The sequence below is a fragment of the Pleurodeles waltl genome, chromosome 2_1 (assembly GCF_031143425.1).
Source record: "Pleurodeles waltl isolate 20211129_DDA chromosome 2_1, aPleWal1.hap1.20221129, whole genome shotgun sequence".
NCBI classification, from domain to species: domain Eukaryota; kingdom Metazoa; phylum Chordata; class Amphibia; order Caudata; family Salamandridae; genus Pleurodeles; species Pleurodeles waltl.
Window position 1 is genome coordinate 828,288,879 of NC_090438.1, and position 17,704 is coordinate 828,306,582.

Here is a 17,704-nt window from a genome sequence, read left to right on the forward strand (position 1 = left end):
GCCATCATATTTTGTTTCTGCAAACCGAAAATACCTTACCTGTAGTCCATTGGAGTCACAGTCCATAACACCCACTATAGTTTACCTTACAAGTTGCTTTTATAGTTTCAGTGGTTCAGTATGCAGCAGGGGCTCCTCCTTTACGGTGGAGGAGTGTTGCCACCCCCTCCCCTGCCAGCAGAAGCAAAACTTTAAAAATAAAATGATAATAAAACAGTCTTATTATAATTTTATTTTCCTTCACCGGGCCGAGTCTTGAGGGAGGGGTCATCACAATGACAGGCATGGAGGAGGAGTGGTGGCACTAGTGCAAGTGCAAACGTGGGTTTGGCCGTCAGTCTTAGGATGGCCAAACCGACATGCGCATTGCGATGTCTCCAACCCAGCTGTGTTACCAGGTTGGAGACAGTAGGCACAATCTCCGAGTCCAAATAAGAGCACAAATCAATCCAGCTCAGGCCAATCCTGGCGTTTCCCTCATGCTGCCAGCAGCATGAGAGCAGCATCTGGATTGGCCATAGGGGAGTCTGGGAGCCTGTGTTGCAGTAGAGCCAGATGAGCATATCTGCAGTGCAGGCGGCGGCAGGTAAGTTATTTTTTTCCCGTTGTGTTGCTATTGTTGCACCCCCCAACTTCCGCCCCCCCCAGATCCCAGCTACTACTGTCAGCATGAGCAGTGTCTAGGCTGGATCCAGGGAAAACATTTTCTCTCCCTATGTAATGGCTGTAACATACGATGTGAAACAGAATGCCAGTGACCAGCAGCCCTCCTGAAGAGAAACAGCTACTTTTACCGAGCCTTATATCTTAACAGTGATAATCATACTTTTGCTTAAGTTTTTTTTAAATAATGAAAGTAGTTACATGACCCAGACCTTCTTTGTTTCTAACGACTTTGGGAGTAAAAGTGAATAGGCTTAATTCACCTTTTGAATATACCTTTCACGTTATTCTTTTTAAGGTTTCAAGATTCAGACAATGCAGCTTGGAAAACTCCACTACCCATTTAAAGTGTTTTTATAGTCATGGGAATACGAAACAAAAGAAAATGTAGCAAATTGAACTTCAGCTTTTTTTCATATATTTTGAAATTCAGTTTTCTGGTCACTCATTTACACAAAACACATCTTGTGAAATATCTTTAAACGAACAACAAACTTCACAGCACACATGCATGATTATTCTGAATATAACCTCAGATTTCTCCTTACAGTGGGTCCAGTCCACAAAAAATGACGGTATCTGTGCATTTTAAAATTATTTTCGATTTGCATACATTTCCCCATATTTGTCAGTCACAAAATTCCAGTGGGAACACGGTGGAAACCTATGAAAAGCGTAGATTTCCCAGCTTAGGCCTACTTCTCTGTACTTACTCGACAGGTTGTCAGCAGTGTGGAATATCCACAGAAGTAAATATGATATATTTTGATTGCTCCCTTTTTTTCTCCATATAGAAATCATTTGTTCATGTGGAGAAAATCATTCCCTCTTGACCAGTTGAAATATGGGGGTGATTCAAGCGCCTCCTTGCGCCACATTAGCCTCATTTTGTTTTATGCTAATGTGGCCCAATAAGGTCAAAATTGCAACGACTAAATTTACAAAGTGGCACAATGCATCCACTGCACCACTTTGTAACCCTTTGCGCTACATTATGCCTGTGCATAATGTATGTAAAAGGGGAAATTCCCCGTTAGGGGGGGTGAAAAAATGGTGCAAAGAAATCTAAAAGATTTCTTTGCGTCATTTTTTTCAGCAGTTTAAAAGTAGGCACACCATTGTTCACAATGTGCCTCAATGGATTTTGCAGGATTAGCATCAATATTTTTTAAGCTAATCCTGCAAAGCTCCAAACTAGCCTAAAAAATGTTGCCCCTAGTTCTCTAACTACCGCCATGGTGCGCCGTTACGAGGGAGCTCAGGGGCGCAAGAAAAGTGGCTCTGTACTAGGTGCAGCACCACTTTTCTTAAATCGGGCCCTCAGTGTGAAAAGCCATTGTGAATGTTTGTGAATATTTAGAGAATTATGAGTTTACCACTTCTTGTCAGATTCGCTATGGCTGCTCGTTGAAACATCATTGTTCCCACCACTAACCCTTTACCTACAACAGGTGAAAATCTGCTAAATCGGCACATTACCCTTGTTCACAAGTTAGATTTAAGGGCAGAAATTCTTTAAGCCCCAGAAACTATACGAACCCTTATTCCGTGAACCAGGATTTAGAAATTTTCACCCTGAATCCATGCTTATGCACTCATAAATGGAAACGAAGCCCACAAATAACATTACATGTATATTTGTAAAGTGCATGTTCAACCAGAAGGGTATCTTGGTGCAGAATAGCAGATATTTATTGTTATACAACTCAATGGTACTCATTGTATTGGCCTTGGAAGAATGAAAGTCTGAGTGGACCCGCCAGAACGTGAACCTGTGATCATGACGTCGAACACAGGCCCCTCCAGTGGATGCAATAGTCCACTAAGCCTCTGGACCCGGCAGGGATATGTCTTTAAATGTTTTTGTGGTTGTAAGTCACTATATAGACGTTGATACTATTGATGTGAAATAATATTGCATCGAGTACATCGGCTCTAGCTACATTGTCATGCTAAGTATATGATCATTGTTCTTACCTTCAAATGAACTTACCTTAGGATGCAGTGGTTAGGATAATATAGTCGATGTGATATAACACATGCAATAAGGTGACAGCCTGTAGTTCTCGAATTTGACCCAAGAGTATCCATCAAACAATGCAGTCAAGAAAAGTACTTGGTTTGGATTCTTTTGAGAATAGTTTGCAATGACCAATACTGCTTTATTGACGAACCAGGCTCTATTACAAAGGTTGGCTTATCCTGGTAATATGCTGTAGGCCCACGAGGAGTAAACACGAAGTCAGTGACGACGCAAGGGAGGAAAGCGGGAAGCACATGCATCTGCAGTGCCTAAAGATTGCGTAATCAATCTCTAGAGAGAACTGTGCACTCTGGCAGTCTTGTCTTTCCATAGAATTTAGTAGAGTGCCTTGACTTGATACCCCCCTTGAGACAGCGCTATCAGGGAGTCGGAAATTTCAGACACTGAGAGCAGGATATGGATTTCAGTGTCTCCGGACTGCTGACTGTCAGGATCCTATCAGAATAGGCCTGTTTCTTTGTACCGTTCTCCACAACGCCCTTTTCCTTCGATTTCACTTTTTTTTTACCGCTTTATATCAGCATTTTCTAGCAGTCTTCCACTGGTCCTAGCATACCAGGCGAGCACGTAGCAGTTATCACAGTGGCGAAGCCAGTACTCAGTGCTAGGCCTCAATGTTTACACCGTGCAGCTCTCCTTCACCTACAGACGTGATTATCGAACGTTTGTGAAACAGAGCAAGGCACGCATACAGATAAGATGGCGCACACAAATAGACATTGTGGGTTTTGTTTTCCAAGCAGCAATAGCTGAAAGCAGATTGTTTAAAAAAACGTAGGGCGAGATTTACAAGGCCCTTGTGCCCCTTAGCGCCACATTTGCGTGAACATTTTGGCCCATATTTATACTTTTTGACGCAAAACTGCGCTAACGCAGTTTTGCGTCAAAAAAATTAGCGCCGGCTAACGCCATTCTGAAACGCCATGCGGGTGCCGTATTTAATCAATGATGTTAGCCGGCGTTAGCCGCCGGCGCTGCCTGGTGTGCGTTGAAAAAAACGACGTACACCAGGCAGCGCCGGCGTAGGGGGATATGGAGCTTGGGCGTCAAAAAATGGGGCAAGTCAGGCTGAGGCAAATTTTTCGCCTCAACCCGATTTGCGCCATTTTTTTCGACTCCCAACCCCCATAGAAATGACTCCTGTCTTAGCAAAGACAGGAGTCATGCCCCCTTGCCCAATGGCCATGCTCAGGGGACTTCTGTCCCCTGGGCATGGTCATTGGGCATAGTGGCATGTAGGGGGGCACAAATCAGGCCCCCCTATGCCACAATTTTTTAAAAAAAAAAATACTGACCTGAACTTACCTTAATGTCCCTGGGATGGGTCCCTCCAGCCTTGGGTGTCCTCCTGGGGTGGGCAAGGGTGACAGGGGGTGTCCCTGGGGGCATGGGAGGGCACCTCTGGGCTCCTTCCGAGCGCACAGGTCCCTTAACGCCTGCCTTTTACAGGCGCTAAAAAACGGCGCAAAAGCAGACGTACGTCATTTTTTTTGACCCGCCCACTCCTGGGCGTGAATTTTGCCCGGGAGTGTAAATACGGCGCACATGCCGCGGAGTCAATTTTTTAGACGGGAACGCCTACCTTGCATATCATTAACGCAAAGTAGGTGTCCACGCTAAAAAATGACGCAAACTCCATGGACTTTGGCGCTAGACGCGTCTAACGCCAAAGTATAAATATGGAGTTAGTTTTGCGTCGGAATTGCGTCAAAAAAAACGACGCAATTCCGGCTCAAACGGAGTATAAATATGCCCCTTTGTGCCCCAAATGTGACGCTAACGAGTCACTACCATAGTGCCATATTTACAAGGTGGTGCAATCTAAGTTTGGTGCCGTCTTGTAAACCCTAAGCTGAACATCACCCATAATATATTCATAATTTATGCGAAGGGGGCATTCCCTCGTTAGAGGGTCGCAAAAAATGACGCAGTGTTTTTAACGCTTGCTTAAAGCAGGCGTTAATAATATGAGGCTCCCGTTGATTTCAATTGGCCTCTTAATACTATACTGGATTAGCATAATTTTTTTACACTAATCCAGAATAGCGTTACAATAGCGTAAAAAAATAACACTATTGCTCCCAACATGCGCCATGGTGCGCTCTTGTAAATACGGCACTACCATGATGGCGTTGGGGGCCGCAAGAAAAGTGTTGCATCACAAGTGCTACCCCACTTTCTTGTAAATATAGCCCTAAATGTGTTAGGGAGCATAGTAGTTTACACCTTTGATAATCAATGAGCTTTACATTCTTAAAGCAGGCAAAGCTTGAATACGAACAAAACATGTGGCACATATCATTGTTCTTCCAGTGAGAAGTCTCAACACTCAAAGGTCGCCATAAAAGCTTTTCTCCGTGTACGCTGAAGATTTTTTGGGCTGTGTTCCTTCAATAAGGCATAATTCCATCACTCACAGTGAAGTTAGTAAACAACTGAATTGGGTTTTCCGTGTGGGTAAACACTGTCAGCTCTAAACAAACACTATCCTTGTGAAGACCGGTGCGTTAGGAGGACTGGTCCCTGTAGTGTGTTTAGGTAGTTTCGAGCGAGTGCATAAAAAAACTAAAAGTGCAGTTATATTTGCCTTGGTCCGCTTTATAACCTTCCATACTATCAAAGCTTGTGTGGCGTTAGATTAGTAAATACACACTTCATTACGCTCAATGGCTCATAATTATAGGTATAGAGCAACCTCACTGACCTACTCAGTGAACTGCTCTGCCACCGCTTAGCTCCACCTGCAAGTGAAGCCCCCCTGATTCAAATTCTGACCTCGGTCAGAAGTTCAAGGCCCTCCTCCACCGCAGGCTTCTGCCTGCGCCTCATCCCTGGTCTCTAATGGGAGAGCTCTGCTCTTCTGCTGGGCTGCCCTCTTTCTCTTTTCTCTTTTTTCCCCCGTTTTTCCTTTGTGTACTGTTTTTGTGCCTTTTGCTTTATTCTTGCTTTCCCTTGTTTCTCTCCTCACTTGCTTCTGTCTCTCTCACACTCTCCCCGCCGCTGCTGCCCCCTCGACCCCACCCCCTCCTCTCTCGCACTCTCCCTGCCACTGCTTCCCCCATGACCCCACCCCCTTTTTCACACCATTTCCAGCTCCCGCCTCCCAGCTGTCCTCTCCTCCCCACCTACTTAATGGCAGCCGCGCGAAGCCTGTACGCCGCTGGCACGCCTAAGGCAAGCCCATCTGCACCCATCCTCTACCCTACCACGACCAGCGCCAGGACCCCTGGTCCTGCCACCCACCACCTCTACACATCAGCAGCACTCATTGCACCCAGGACGCAACAACAACTGCAAGCAATCATCACCAGCCAACACCCACGGACCCTTCAGCTGCCTCTGCTACCGCTAAACCTACACCACCACCAAGACCTTGGACCCAGCACAACCCACCCGTAACATCTCACAACCCAAAATCTATGAAGTGCATTCTCCTCAACATCCGCTCCCTCCATAAACACGCTACTGAAATCTGGGACCTCCTTGACAGCACCACCCCTGATGTCGCGTTCCTCACGGAGACCTGGACCAACACCACCTCAGGCCTGGACATCGCCATCGCCATCCCCCAGGGTTACAAGATCATCTGGAAAGACCGCCCCAGCCACCCTGGGGGAGGAATCGCCATCGTCCACAGGTCCAACCTCCGCCTGAACACACACTCAGAGGACTCCAAAGAATCCACAAGCCTCATGGAACACCTCCACTTCAAACTACATACCAGCCCGATATCCATAATCAGGGGAACTCTCATCTACTGCCCTCCTGGACCACGTGCTCCCTTCGCTGACTCCATCATGGACTACAACTCAGCACAAGCCATCACAGCCACCAACTACACCCTGCTGAGAGACCTCAACTTCCACCTCGATAATCTACAAGACCCCAACACCGCTTCCCTCCTAGACAAACTCCACAACATAGGGCTCCGACAGATCGTGACGGAGCCAACACCCTCAACAGGACACACCCTCGATCCCATCTTCACTACAGGAACCTCCGCTACCTTCAGTCACACCTCAGAATTCCCTTGGACAGGCCACCGATGCATCCATTACACCTTCAACACACCCACCGTCATCAGACCCCAACCCCAACCAGCACATTGAAACTGGACAAGAATCACTGACGATCAGCTCACTGCCGCCCTCGCAGTCCCCACCATCGCACACAACGACTACCCAAACACCGTAGCACGCACCTTCCACAAATGGATCGCCGACTGCGCTAACACCATAGCCCCCCTCAAAAAGAACAACAGCTCCCACGCAAAGACAGCCAGCTGGTTCACCCCAGAACTCAGAGAATCTAGACGCACTTGTCGCCGCATCAAGAAAATCTGGAGAAACACCAAATCCACAGAAGCCCATAGCAACTTCAGAGCTGCCACCACTGTGCACCACCAACTCATCAGAAAGAAAGCTATGCAAGACAGAACCTCCTCACATGCACACAACAGCAAGGAACTCTTCAGCATCATCAAGGAGTCTGCCCAACCCAACAGTGAAACAACGGACATCCCATCCTCACATACCTCTGTGACGGACTCAACACTTACTTCCACCACAAAATCAAGACCATCTACGACAGTTTCAGCAAGGACAACCCACGTGCAGAACACCCTCTACCAAAACCCGACAGCAAAAAACCAACAATCACCACCTGGACCCCTCTCACCATCAAAGATACTCTGAGAAAAATGAGGTCCGTACACTCCGGTGCCCCCATGGACCATGCCCCCACCACATTTTCAACAGAGCCGCAGACACAATCACCTCCAAGCTCTGCCTTACCATCAACTGCTCACTGGCTACCCCCTCCTCAAGAAACCCTCAGCAGACCCCGCCAACCTTAAAAACGCCAGGCCCTACTCCCCTTTTCTGCGAAAATCCTCAAAAAAGAGGTCAACAGCCAACTCGCCACGTTTTTAGAAGACCACAACAATCTCGACATCTCCCAATCCGGATTCAGGAAAAACAATAGCACCAAAACAGCCCTCCTGGACGCAACAGACGGCATCCACTCCCTGCTGGACAAGGGAGAGACAGCGGCACTCATCCTGCTAGACCTCTTGGAGGCCTTCATCACAGTCTTTCATCACACCCTGATACGAAGGCTCCACGAAGCTGGCATTAGGGACAAGGCCCTCGTTGGATCCAGTCCTTCCTCTCTGGCAGAACTCAAAGAGTGAGACTTGCCCCCTTCCTCGCAGACCCCACACCCACCACATGTGGAGTTACCCAGGGATCCTCCCTCACCCCACGCTGTTTAACTTCTACATGGCCCTGCTAGCCGCCATCGTCAGAAGCTACGGAATCAACATCATCTCCTACGCCAACGACACCCAACTCATCCTCTCCCTCTCAAACGTACCCAACAGAGCCAAATACAACTTCCACGAAGGCATGGAAGAAGTCGCCAACTGTATGAGAAACAGCCGCCTTCAACTCAATGCAAACAAAACAGAAGTAGTCATCATGGGCCCTCAAACCAATGCGTGGAATGACTCCTGGTGGCCACCCACTCTCGGAAACCCGCCCAACCCCACCAGCCAAGCCCGCAACCTCAGGATCATTCTGGACTTCAATCTTGGCATAAACCATCAAATCAACTCAGTCACCTCCACCTGCTTCTGCACCCTACGCATGTCCTTCAAATGGATCCCCCTCGAACATAGAAAGAACATCACACACACCCTCATCACCAGCAGACTGGACTATGGCAATGCACTCTAAGCTGGAATCAACAAGAAACTCACCCGCAAACTCAAAACATCCAGAACGTCGCCGCTAGACTGGTCCTCGACCTACCTGGACACTGCCACATCTTGCACTACCTGCGTACACTGCACTGGTTACCCATAGAGAAAAGAATCACCGTCCAGATCCTCACCCATGCACACAAAGCCCTCCACAACACCGGACCAGACTACCTGAACCATTGACTCAACCTCCAAGTACCCCACAGGACCCTACTCTCAGCCCAGCTCTATCTCGCAGAAGTACCCCGCATCAGGAAATCCAGAACAGGAGGACTCTCCTTTTCATATCTCGCAGCCACCCCCTGGAACGCCCTTCCTCTCCACATCAGACAAACCACCTCCCTCCTTAGCTTCATGAAGGAACTAAAGACACTGCTTTTTTAAGAACTACTGGTGAATGCTACGCTTCCCCCCACCAGCGCCTTGAAACCCTAAAGGGTGAGCAGTCGCGCTTTAAAAGAATCGACTGACTGATTGATTGTATGTCATGCTTTGAGTGTGTGTGTGTGTGTGTGCATGCATATAGACATACATATGTACATATAGTATACACTATAGCTAGGTCAAATGTTAGGTTAAAATTTCAATGACAACATAATATCTTAAACTCTAAAAACCACTGAAATTAACCAGTTATAGTTATCTCAAGTAACTATAACTCAAGCCCTAAGGCGACTTTAACTCGCACCACAGCCATGCATGGTTTTATCATCAATGATACCATTTCAAATGTTGCAGTGATGTATCCATTATATTATAGAACATTTCATGAGTGATGTAATATGTGATGTAATTAGCAATGCATGGTGAGGGCATGTGCTATAGTTACTTGAGAAAACTATAACTGCTGATCTCCAGTGGTTTTGTGAGTTTAAAACATCACATTGACACTGAAATTTTCACTGACTATAACTTGAATTTGCCCTTTGTTTTTTCAGTGAACTTCTTAAGTTTTTTTAAAATGTAAGGTAAGATATAATTTGAATGTATACTTCAGTAATTCATACACAAATATCACCAGAGAGAGACCTCATATTTGTCTTATATTGTCTCCCTGATCAGTAAGGTCAGATGGGGTTCCCTAATTTTTGTAAAAGATCATCACCTGCTAGTTATGTTAGTGGTACGCTTCATCATTTGGTTCCCACCCAGCGTGCTTAACATATCTGGGTGCCAGTGTTCCTTCCCCAAAACAAGACTCATGGTCACATGATCCCCAAGTGACAAGGCCCTTAGCAACTCTCCATGTCCCTAGTGAGTGGTATCCCTGGTACCTAGGGCAGTGGTACTAAAGAGGGTACCCCAAGAGCTGCAGCACAACTTGTGCCACTCTATGGGACCCAGCATCAAACCCACACAGACTGCCACTGCAAGCTGTGTGAGAAGGTGCTCTAAAAAGTGAAAACACGACATGACACACACTTGTGTCCCATGCCCCCTAACACTGCCTGTAATATTTGTAAGTCACCCCTACTGAAGGCCTTACATTCCTAAGGCAGGGTGCATTATATTCAGGGCCACTGGAATTATGCAATTGTGTGGCCGCAGAGCTTTTCGCATAAGTATAGATTTGCTGCATTTGCCATTTAATCTATCATCTGCTGCATAATCTGCAGATTTTACCCAAAAACATTTGTTTCTAGCTCAAATGGTTCAAAAGTTACTAAAGACGCGGCAACAAGTGTTGCTGCGCAGTCGAAGGACCTTTGCAAAGCTAGACTGTTCACCTTTCTGTTGCTTGTTGGCTTGTTGCTATTTTTAGGTGTTAAAATGGGACTACTGAGGTGCAGCCAATGCCCAGACAGTGTTACAGAGTTTAAAAATGACAAAATAATGATGCAATACTATTACAAAATGAGCCACATTATGCCGCATAATTAGCTTTTTCTTGCTGCATAATTTACCCAACCTGCCACATAATTTGGCCCTCTCCTGCGGCATAATTCCAGTGACCCTGATTATATTACAGGTGAGGACATATGTGCATGAGCAAATATGCCCCTACTATGTCTTTTTCAATTCTTAGACATAGAAAGTGAACAGGGGAGCGATTTTAAATACATGTGCTGGAAACTGGTCGAGTTCCGCAGCTACATGATGGCTTCACTGAAACTAGGGATGTTTGGTATCAAATATCTCATATTAATAAACCCTCACTGATTCCAGTGATGAATCTATTAATACATGCACCCAGAGGGCAACTTAGAAGTGCTCCCTGAAAAGCTACCAACTCCTGTTGTGCTGACTGACTGGTTTCTACCATTCTGCCACCAACAGACAGGTTTCTGGTCTTGGACAGTCAGGAACAAAGCCTGCTCTGGTAGGAGTGTTACACACCCGTCCCAACAGTATGACCTCCAAATCTGCATACCAAGGAAGGGGAGCTTCAAAGAGTCAACTACCTTTGGTATGCAGAACTGGCTTCCCTCAGAGATGAGGAGATAACAATCCCTCTGATCTAGGGTGTATTTGGCACTTGGACAGGTGGGAAAATTAGCTATGTAGGATGCTTGTTGCACTTGCAGGCTGGACACATCTTTAGGTGATCAGCCTGAAGTGAACACAATCTTAGTAATTCTGCTATCTTGTGTGTGCTGGAAGTAGGAATTCTGGGACAGGATGATTCCCATTCCCCAAAGGAAATGGTCCTCTGGGGGGGGGAGTAGTAACCCCAGGGGTCAGTAGCCAATAGGCTACTACCTCTTACTCCCCTCAATACCCCTGATCTGAGTATTTAGGGGACCCCCTGATGCCCCATCACTGGACACAAAAGAAGACGTGGACAAAGAAGACTGCTGACCTGAGAACTGAGGAGCATGACTGACTTGGCGCCAACCCTGCCAGCCTGCCTGTGGACCCTTGTGGAGCAACTGACATGTTCTGTTGGGCAGACTCCAAGAAACCTGGAGAGCAGCTAGTGCTAAGCAAATTGCCAGAAGACTCTCCGTTAGAGCGGAGGAAGTACTTCCCTGCATCTGCAGGCACCCAAAGAAGAGCTGAGAGGACCCCTAAGACTCTCCGTTAGAGCGGAGGAAGTACTTCCCTGCATCTGCAGGCACCCAAAGAAGAGCTGAGAGGACCCCTGACCACCAAAACCCAACGCTGGACAGCACCACTGCACAGTGCCATCTAGCCTGAGATGAAGTGTGCCAACTGTGTCAGCGTGGTTCCCAGGCCCTCCAGAGTCGAAGCCCATCTTGACGTTGCCCACTGTGGAGTTCCCAATGGCGTTTGCCACCTCTGTCTGCAGGCCCCCCTATTGTGATCGCCTCCGGTGACGTAGACCAGACGGTCCACTGCACTTCTGCACTTAGCCGGCCTAGACCGCCTTGTGAGACCTGAGCCCACTTGTTTGGTCCAGTCGGACCAGATCCCCAGTCTACGCCTTGTGCCTGGCTCTGTGGGTCCCCTCTGCTGCGACGCCCTCCATGACAGAGATTGGGCCAAGGTACCTCTGCATCCAGCCGCCATAGACCAAAGAGAAGAGGACCACTGGTGCCTCTACATCCCCAAGCATCACAAAAACTGAACCCCCTTGGTTGTTCACCTAGACTGGACTCCTAGTCCCTACCTGTAGCATCTTTTAAACTGGACTGTTCCCAATTTTTGTGAATGGGACACCTGATGCCTTAATACACCTCTGCACCAAGACGCACCGGAACCTCTTGAGGTGACCTGTTGGTGTGACCTTGGATCTTGCCCCCTACTCACCTTAAGTCCTGGAGAACAGTCCTGTAATTTGCTGTGGAGTACCTGTTTACTGTACATGTTTTCTCTTCCATAGGGTAACATTGGAGCTACAGAAAAATGCACTGAGGGCCTGATTTAAAACTTGGTGGAGGAGAATGCTCCATTACAAATGTGGCAGCTATCTTGTCATCGCATTACGATCCCATTTTATCCTAAGTTTTGACTTTTGAAAACTGTAAAAACTCATAACTCAAAATGTACTCACCTGATTCCAATGATCTTGGTATCTCAATTCATATGAAAGTTTGTGTTATTTTTATAAATTGGTGTTGGATTTAGTTTTTGAGTGTGTGTCTCACTTACTGCCTAAGTGTGTGCATAACATGCTTAGCACTACTCTATGATATAAACTGCTCACCCACACTACCACTAAAGAGAGCATTTGGGGTGTAATTTGTGCCTCTGTAATTCCTCTGGTGTTCGCTTGGACTCTTTACACAGTACACCTCTGTTTGGTCCACTATATAAAGAGCTAGCTTGCTACAAGAACCCTATCCTAAAGTTGTGTCTGCTAAGAACACAAATTGTGTACCCGTGACAAATATCAAACTGCATTACATCATGCTACTTTTAATGCCTTACGGTTCCCTTTCTCTTATTACAAGGTAAGTTCTCATTTAAGGAATCTTACTCAATGGTTTATCTCCCCATAGACTCTTTGAGTCAAATAGACACTTTTGTGACTTGTGTTGCACCCGTAAGGAACCTAAAGAGTCTCCTCTAAGCTCTGCATGTTCAGTAATAACCACAATGCAATGTATAATCATAGTGATTATTAAAATAAAAACATGTCTGTGAGTCTTCTGTTAAACATAGTTTTTAATATTGCATTTTGTGGACTGCAAATGTTGAAAGAAAGACTCAGAGACATTTTGTATTTTTTTCCAAATAAAACTCACGTGTCCCTGAATCTTTCTTTTAACATTTTTTAGCCCTCAAAATGCAGTCAGAAAATGAAACGCGAAAGAGCTTGGCACTTCAGCTAAAGAGCACAGAGCTCCTGCTTCAATACCTTCTTAATGCTGCTGCAGGGCTACATAACATGTAGGTCCCCCATAACATTAAAGAAAAAGCTTGGTGGTGCTCTTCATATTTGAGGGGCACCATCAACTTCAAAAAATTATAAACAACAAGCATTTGCAATGCAATAGGTCTTGCGTTTGCTCGAGTTAGAGCTATTATTAGCGTTGTAAAATCTAACTGGACTTTTCTTGCCACATAGATTGAAAATGGAAAGTAAAACAGTTGATATAAGCAAGCCAATTCAAAGCGCCACGGCTGCCATGAGCATGAGCGCGAAGGAGACACACAAAAGGAAAAAGAAGTTCGCTTGCAGTCAAACTTATCGGCAAATGTGCAATTATCCATGTAAAAGGGTTGATGGCCAAGGCGGAAACGAAACTGCCCCAAGGAGGGACAAACATAAAGCATTTACCAATGCTAACAAAGGATTTTAAAAAGACAAGCCTATGAACAAGTGATGGTGATGGGCGTGCAGTGGGTGTGGTTAAAAGCCCACAGATAGATTACAACATGTGAGAGCGATTGCACGCTCGGCCTAAAAAATCAGTTAAAGGGCATTATGGGGCACTTCTTGAAAAAGTAGTGAATAATAACTGAGCAGCTCCCGCCGCTCATTCATTATTCATTTTAGTCTTTCGGTGCCCACCTGGGACACTCTTTTTTTAAACATTATTGGGAAGTGTGTTGCACAGCCCCCTTCTACAAGAGCCTTTGCGGCCCGGGTCTCCCTGGAGCCTTTCCATTTTAATAAGAGGAAGGGGTTAGGTGGATTGCCTCCCTGAGCAATATCAGGCCTCAGGGAACGAATGCTCTGGGGATTTAGTTTTTTTTATTTAAGGGGGAAGGGATGCGTGGTTCCCCTCCACAAGCCACTTTGGGCCCTGGAGACCCCATCCCCTGAGGCCTTTCTTTTTTCATAAGGGGAGGAGGCATGCGCCCCCCTCCCCAACCCATCCCGTGGGGCTTTTGTTTTTACTTAAGGGGAGTGGATACACAGCCCCCACCCCTCCCCAAGCCCAAAAAATGTGGAAAACTATTTGTGGACCACAGATGTGGGGGCTTCCCTCCATAAAAGCTCTGAAAGATCTCTTTAACCTCTAACAACCATCTTGTGAGTCAATCTTAAAGTCATGGGCAAGGTACCTGACAATGAACCATCTTCATTGGTAATGTAACTGCTGTCATTATCTGTGCTAGATCTGTTTGTTTCTGCGCATTTCTATTGTCCATATTCATTACTCTATAACTCATTTAGTTCACGCTGTTACACTGTATTAATAAACTGCTTTCTGTACAAATATCACCACAAATCCCTTTAAATAGAGTTTAGGACAGGACAAGAAAGAACCTATAGTACTTTTTGTCTCTGGTGTCTCAAAAATCCAAGTAATTGTGAACATGATTGGAGGCAATGTTTTGCTAGATCAATCACCTTCCTTATAAAGTGTTGACTAATCACTCTTTCAACATCTTTCTGCTACCCAAATCCATGGCTTTAGCCCCGAGCAAGTCATTTATGACACCCTACCACCCTAGATTGTGAGGCACTTATAGAAAGCACTTTAATGTGGCAGAGCAGCGGACAGTTAAGGTCACGGTCTACTGGCCTACAGGTGTCCAATTTCAGGCTTTTGTCGGACCACGCTTGTGGTGTAACAGGGCAATCAGGGGCTATTGGGCCTCAACTGTGGGGCTTGAGGTTGTTTGCTTCTGATGTCCTGAGACCCATCCTACCATGGTTCCTCAAAGTGAGCCAAGTACAAGTTTTTCTGCACTTGAATTTTAGGGTTGCGAAGGCAAGCAATCACAGCCTTGTCAAAGAAATACTGTGGAAGTGCTCGAGCTCAGAGCTAAATGATCAATCAACAACTCAATAATGTGAATGTTCAGCCAAGTGCATTTCTTTTCAAGAAAGAAAGCACGTTAATTACACAATGATATTCAATACTACTATGCCTTACTAGTATCAAAAGCAAATCAGTGTCCCTGGGTACTACTTTTACAGGTGCTGTGCCCACCTTGGCTCTTTGCCAGTTCTTGGTGATCCCCCTCTATCTCTAGGGGTAAACAGCAGTAGTGGGATTCTAGCACAGGTACATCCCATAACTCCAAAAAGTATCTGCTCACAGTTTCAAGCCTCTTATCCCTGTACGTGTGAATCAATCATCTCGGGGTCCTGTTCAGGCTACTCGACTCTCTGGTGTACGTCTGCATACTCCGAGGAGCAGTGGCTCACCAGCAAGCAGTTCCAGCGAAACTTCATTATGGGTGCTGGCTCATGTCTGCCAGCCCGTCTTCACAGACTCTTCTTGGTGAATTCTCAAAGCAGTAGTCCTCAGCTGGTGTGGTTTGACCTGGCCTGTTGGTAAGTGCATTCCCTTGGGGTCTCTATAGTCTGCAGATGAAAGTCACACCAGTGATGGCTGGACCGAAGATGAAACAACTGATGGGCCTGCAACACTTGACAGTGGTAACCTCACAAGGGATAATCCTAGATTTGGCATATGTGGTTCCCACGTCGCCCAATCAGAAACTCAGGAGTGCAGTCCCAAGGGCAGCTCATGAACTTGGTAGTTGCACCCTCACTGGGCTGGTCACAAACCTTGTAGTTGCAACCTGCATGGACAGATCACAATTTAGCAGATGCAGCTCTGCATGGGCCAATTCCAATGGGAGACTGGCTGCCAGGCAGACCTCAGACCTGGTTGCAAAGCAGCCATCTGAGTAGTCTGAAAATGATTGCCTTTCTATGGCTACAGAGGATTTGGGACTGGAACAATAAAGTGAGGTTGTGGGCCTCACGTTTACTCACAACTGGCATACAAGAGATTTGGATCCACTGTTTGAAATTGTAGAACTAGTTTAGGGAGGTTATCCTTTCAAATGTTCATTTCAGGCTTTCTCTAGAAACAGTCTTTGTGTAGAGTGATGCTCCTAACAGCAGGGCATCTTAGAGCACCCTGAACAGAGGCACAAAAAGGAGTAAGGTTTCTGCACTTGGCCTAACTGAGGAAGTAATCAATAAAAGGCAAAACAGAAGGGCACACATAAAGGTTTTCTTTCCTTTCACAACAGTGTTTGCGGATCCACCCCTCATCACTACCATCCACCAAATGGCAGTGCTCAGGGAAGCTAATCAGCAGCGTCACATAGAATATCTGAAGGAGACCTATCGCTGATCCACTTCTCTACCTCCGTCTAGGTCTAATTTCTTTAGCTACAGGAATGAGAGCAAAACACTTCCACTGTCTGAGATCACAAAACCCACCCTCTGTCTTGTAAAAGGCAAAGCCAGGGTGTTGGAAATAGCCCTTTTTCGCAGGGTTATCCCCAAACTTTTCGCCTTCTTCCTCTGATTTTTTTCAGGTCTGTTTTTGCTGATTTATTGTTTATGTGCACTTTAGCACTGCTAATCAGTGCTAAAGTGCAAGTGCTCCCAATAGAAGTGTACTGTTGATTGATTTATCCATGATTGGCATATTTGATTTACTGGTAAGTCCCAAGTAAAGTGCACCAGAGGTGCCCAGGGCCTGAAAATCAAATGCTACTAATGGGCCTGCAGGACTGGTTGTGCGACCCACATTAGTAGCCCTGTAACCATGGCTCAGACCTGCCACTGCAGAGTCTGTGGGTGCAGTTTTAAGCGCTAATTCGACTTGCCAAGTGTACCCACTTTCCAGGGCTAAACCTTCCCTTTCACTACATGTCAGGCACCCCTAAGGTAGGCCCTAAGTATCCCCATGGGCAGGGTGCAGTGTGTGTTTAAGGTAGGACATATACAAGTGTGTTTTATATGTCCTAACAGTGAAAATGTTTTCACTGTGCAAGGCCTATCCCTCTCATAAGTTAACATGGGAGCTGCCTTTAAATATCCGTAAAGCGCAGCTTCCCCTTGAGAGCAGATAGACATGGTTTTTGGGGTCTCTGAGCTCACAATGTAAAAAAATATCTTTTATTGAAGTTGGTTTTTAAATTGTCTGTCTGGAAATGCCACTTTTAGAAAGTAGGCATTTTCTTGCTTGAACCATTCTGTGACTCTGCATGTTTGTGGATTCCCCGTTTGGGTCAGTTTGACAGTTGGGATGTTCACACCTCTTCTCTAGACAGTGAAACAAAAGGGGGCTGGGGTGTAGCCTGCATATTCTGATGAGCCATCTGAGCCAGAGGGGAGGGAGGAGTGGTTGTTCACACCCGAAAGGAATGTGCCTGCCCTCACACAATGCAGTCTCTGACCCCCTGGTGTGTGTCTGGGGCCTGGCCTGGACAAGGAAGGATCTTGCAAACACTTGAGACTTTGCTTTGAAGTTTGCCAACTTTAAAGGCAGAACAGGGTATAAGAAGAAGACCCAAAACCCCAGAGTTTTAGAATCTATCTGGAATCAAGTGGAACCTCGGCCAGTAGAAGAGCTGAAGGAGGAGTACTGTCCCTTTGCTGTGTTGCTTTGCTGGAGTGGCCTGCAGTT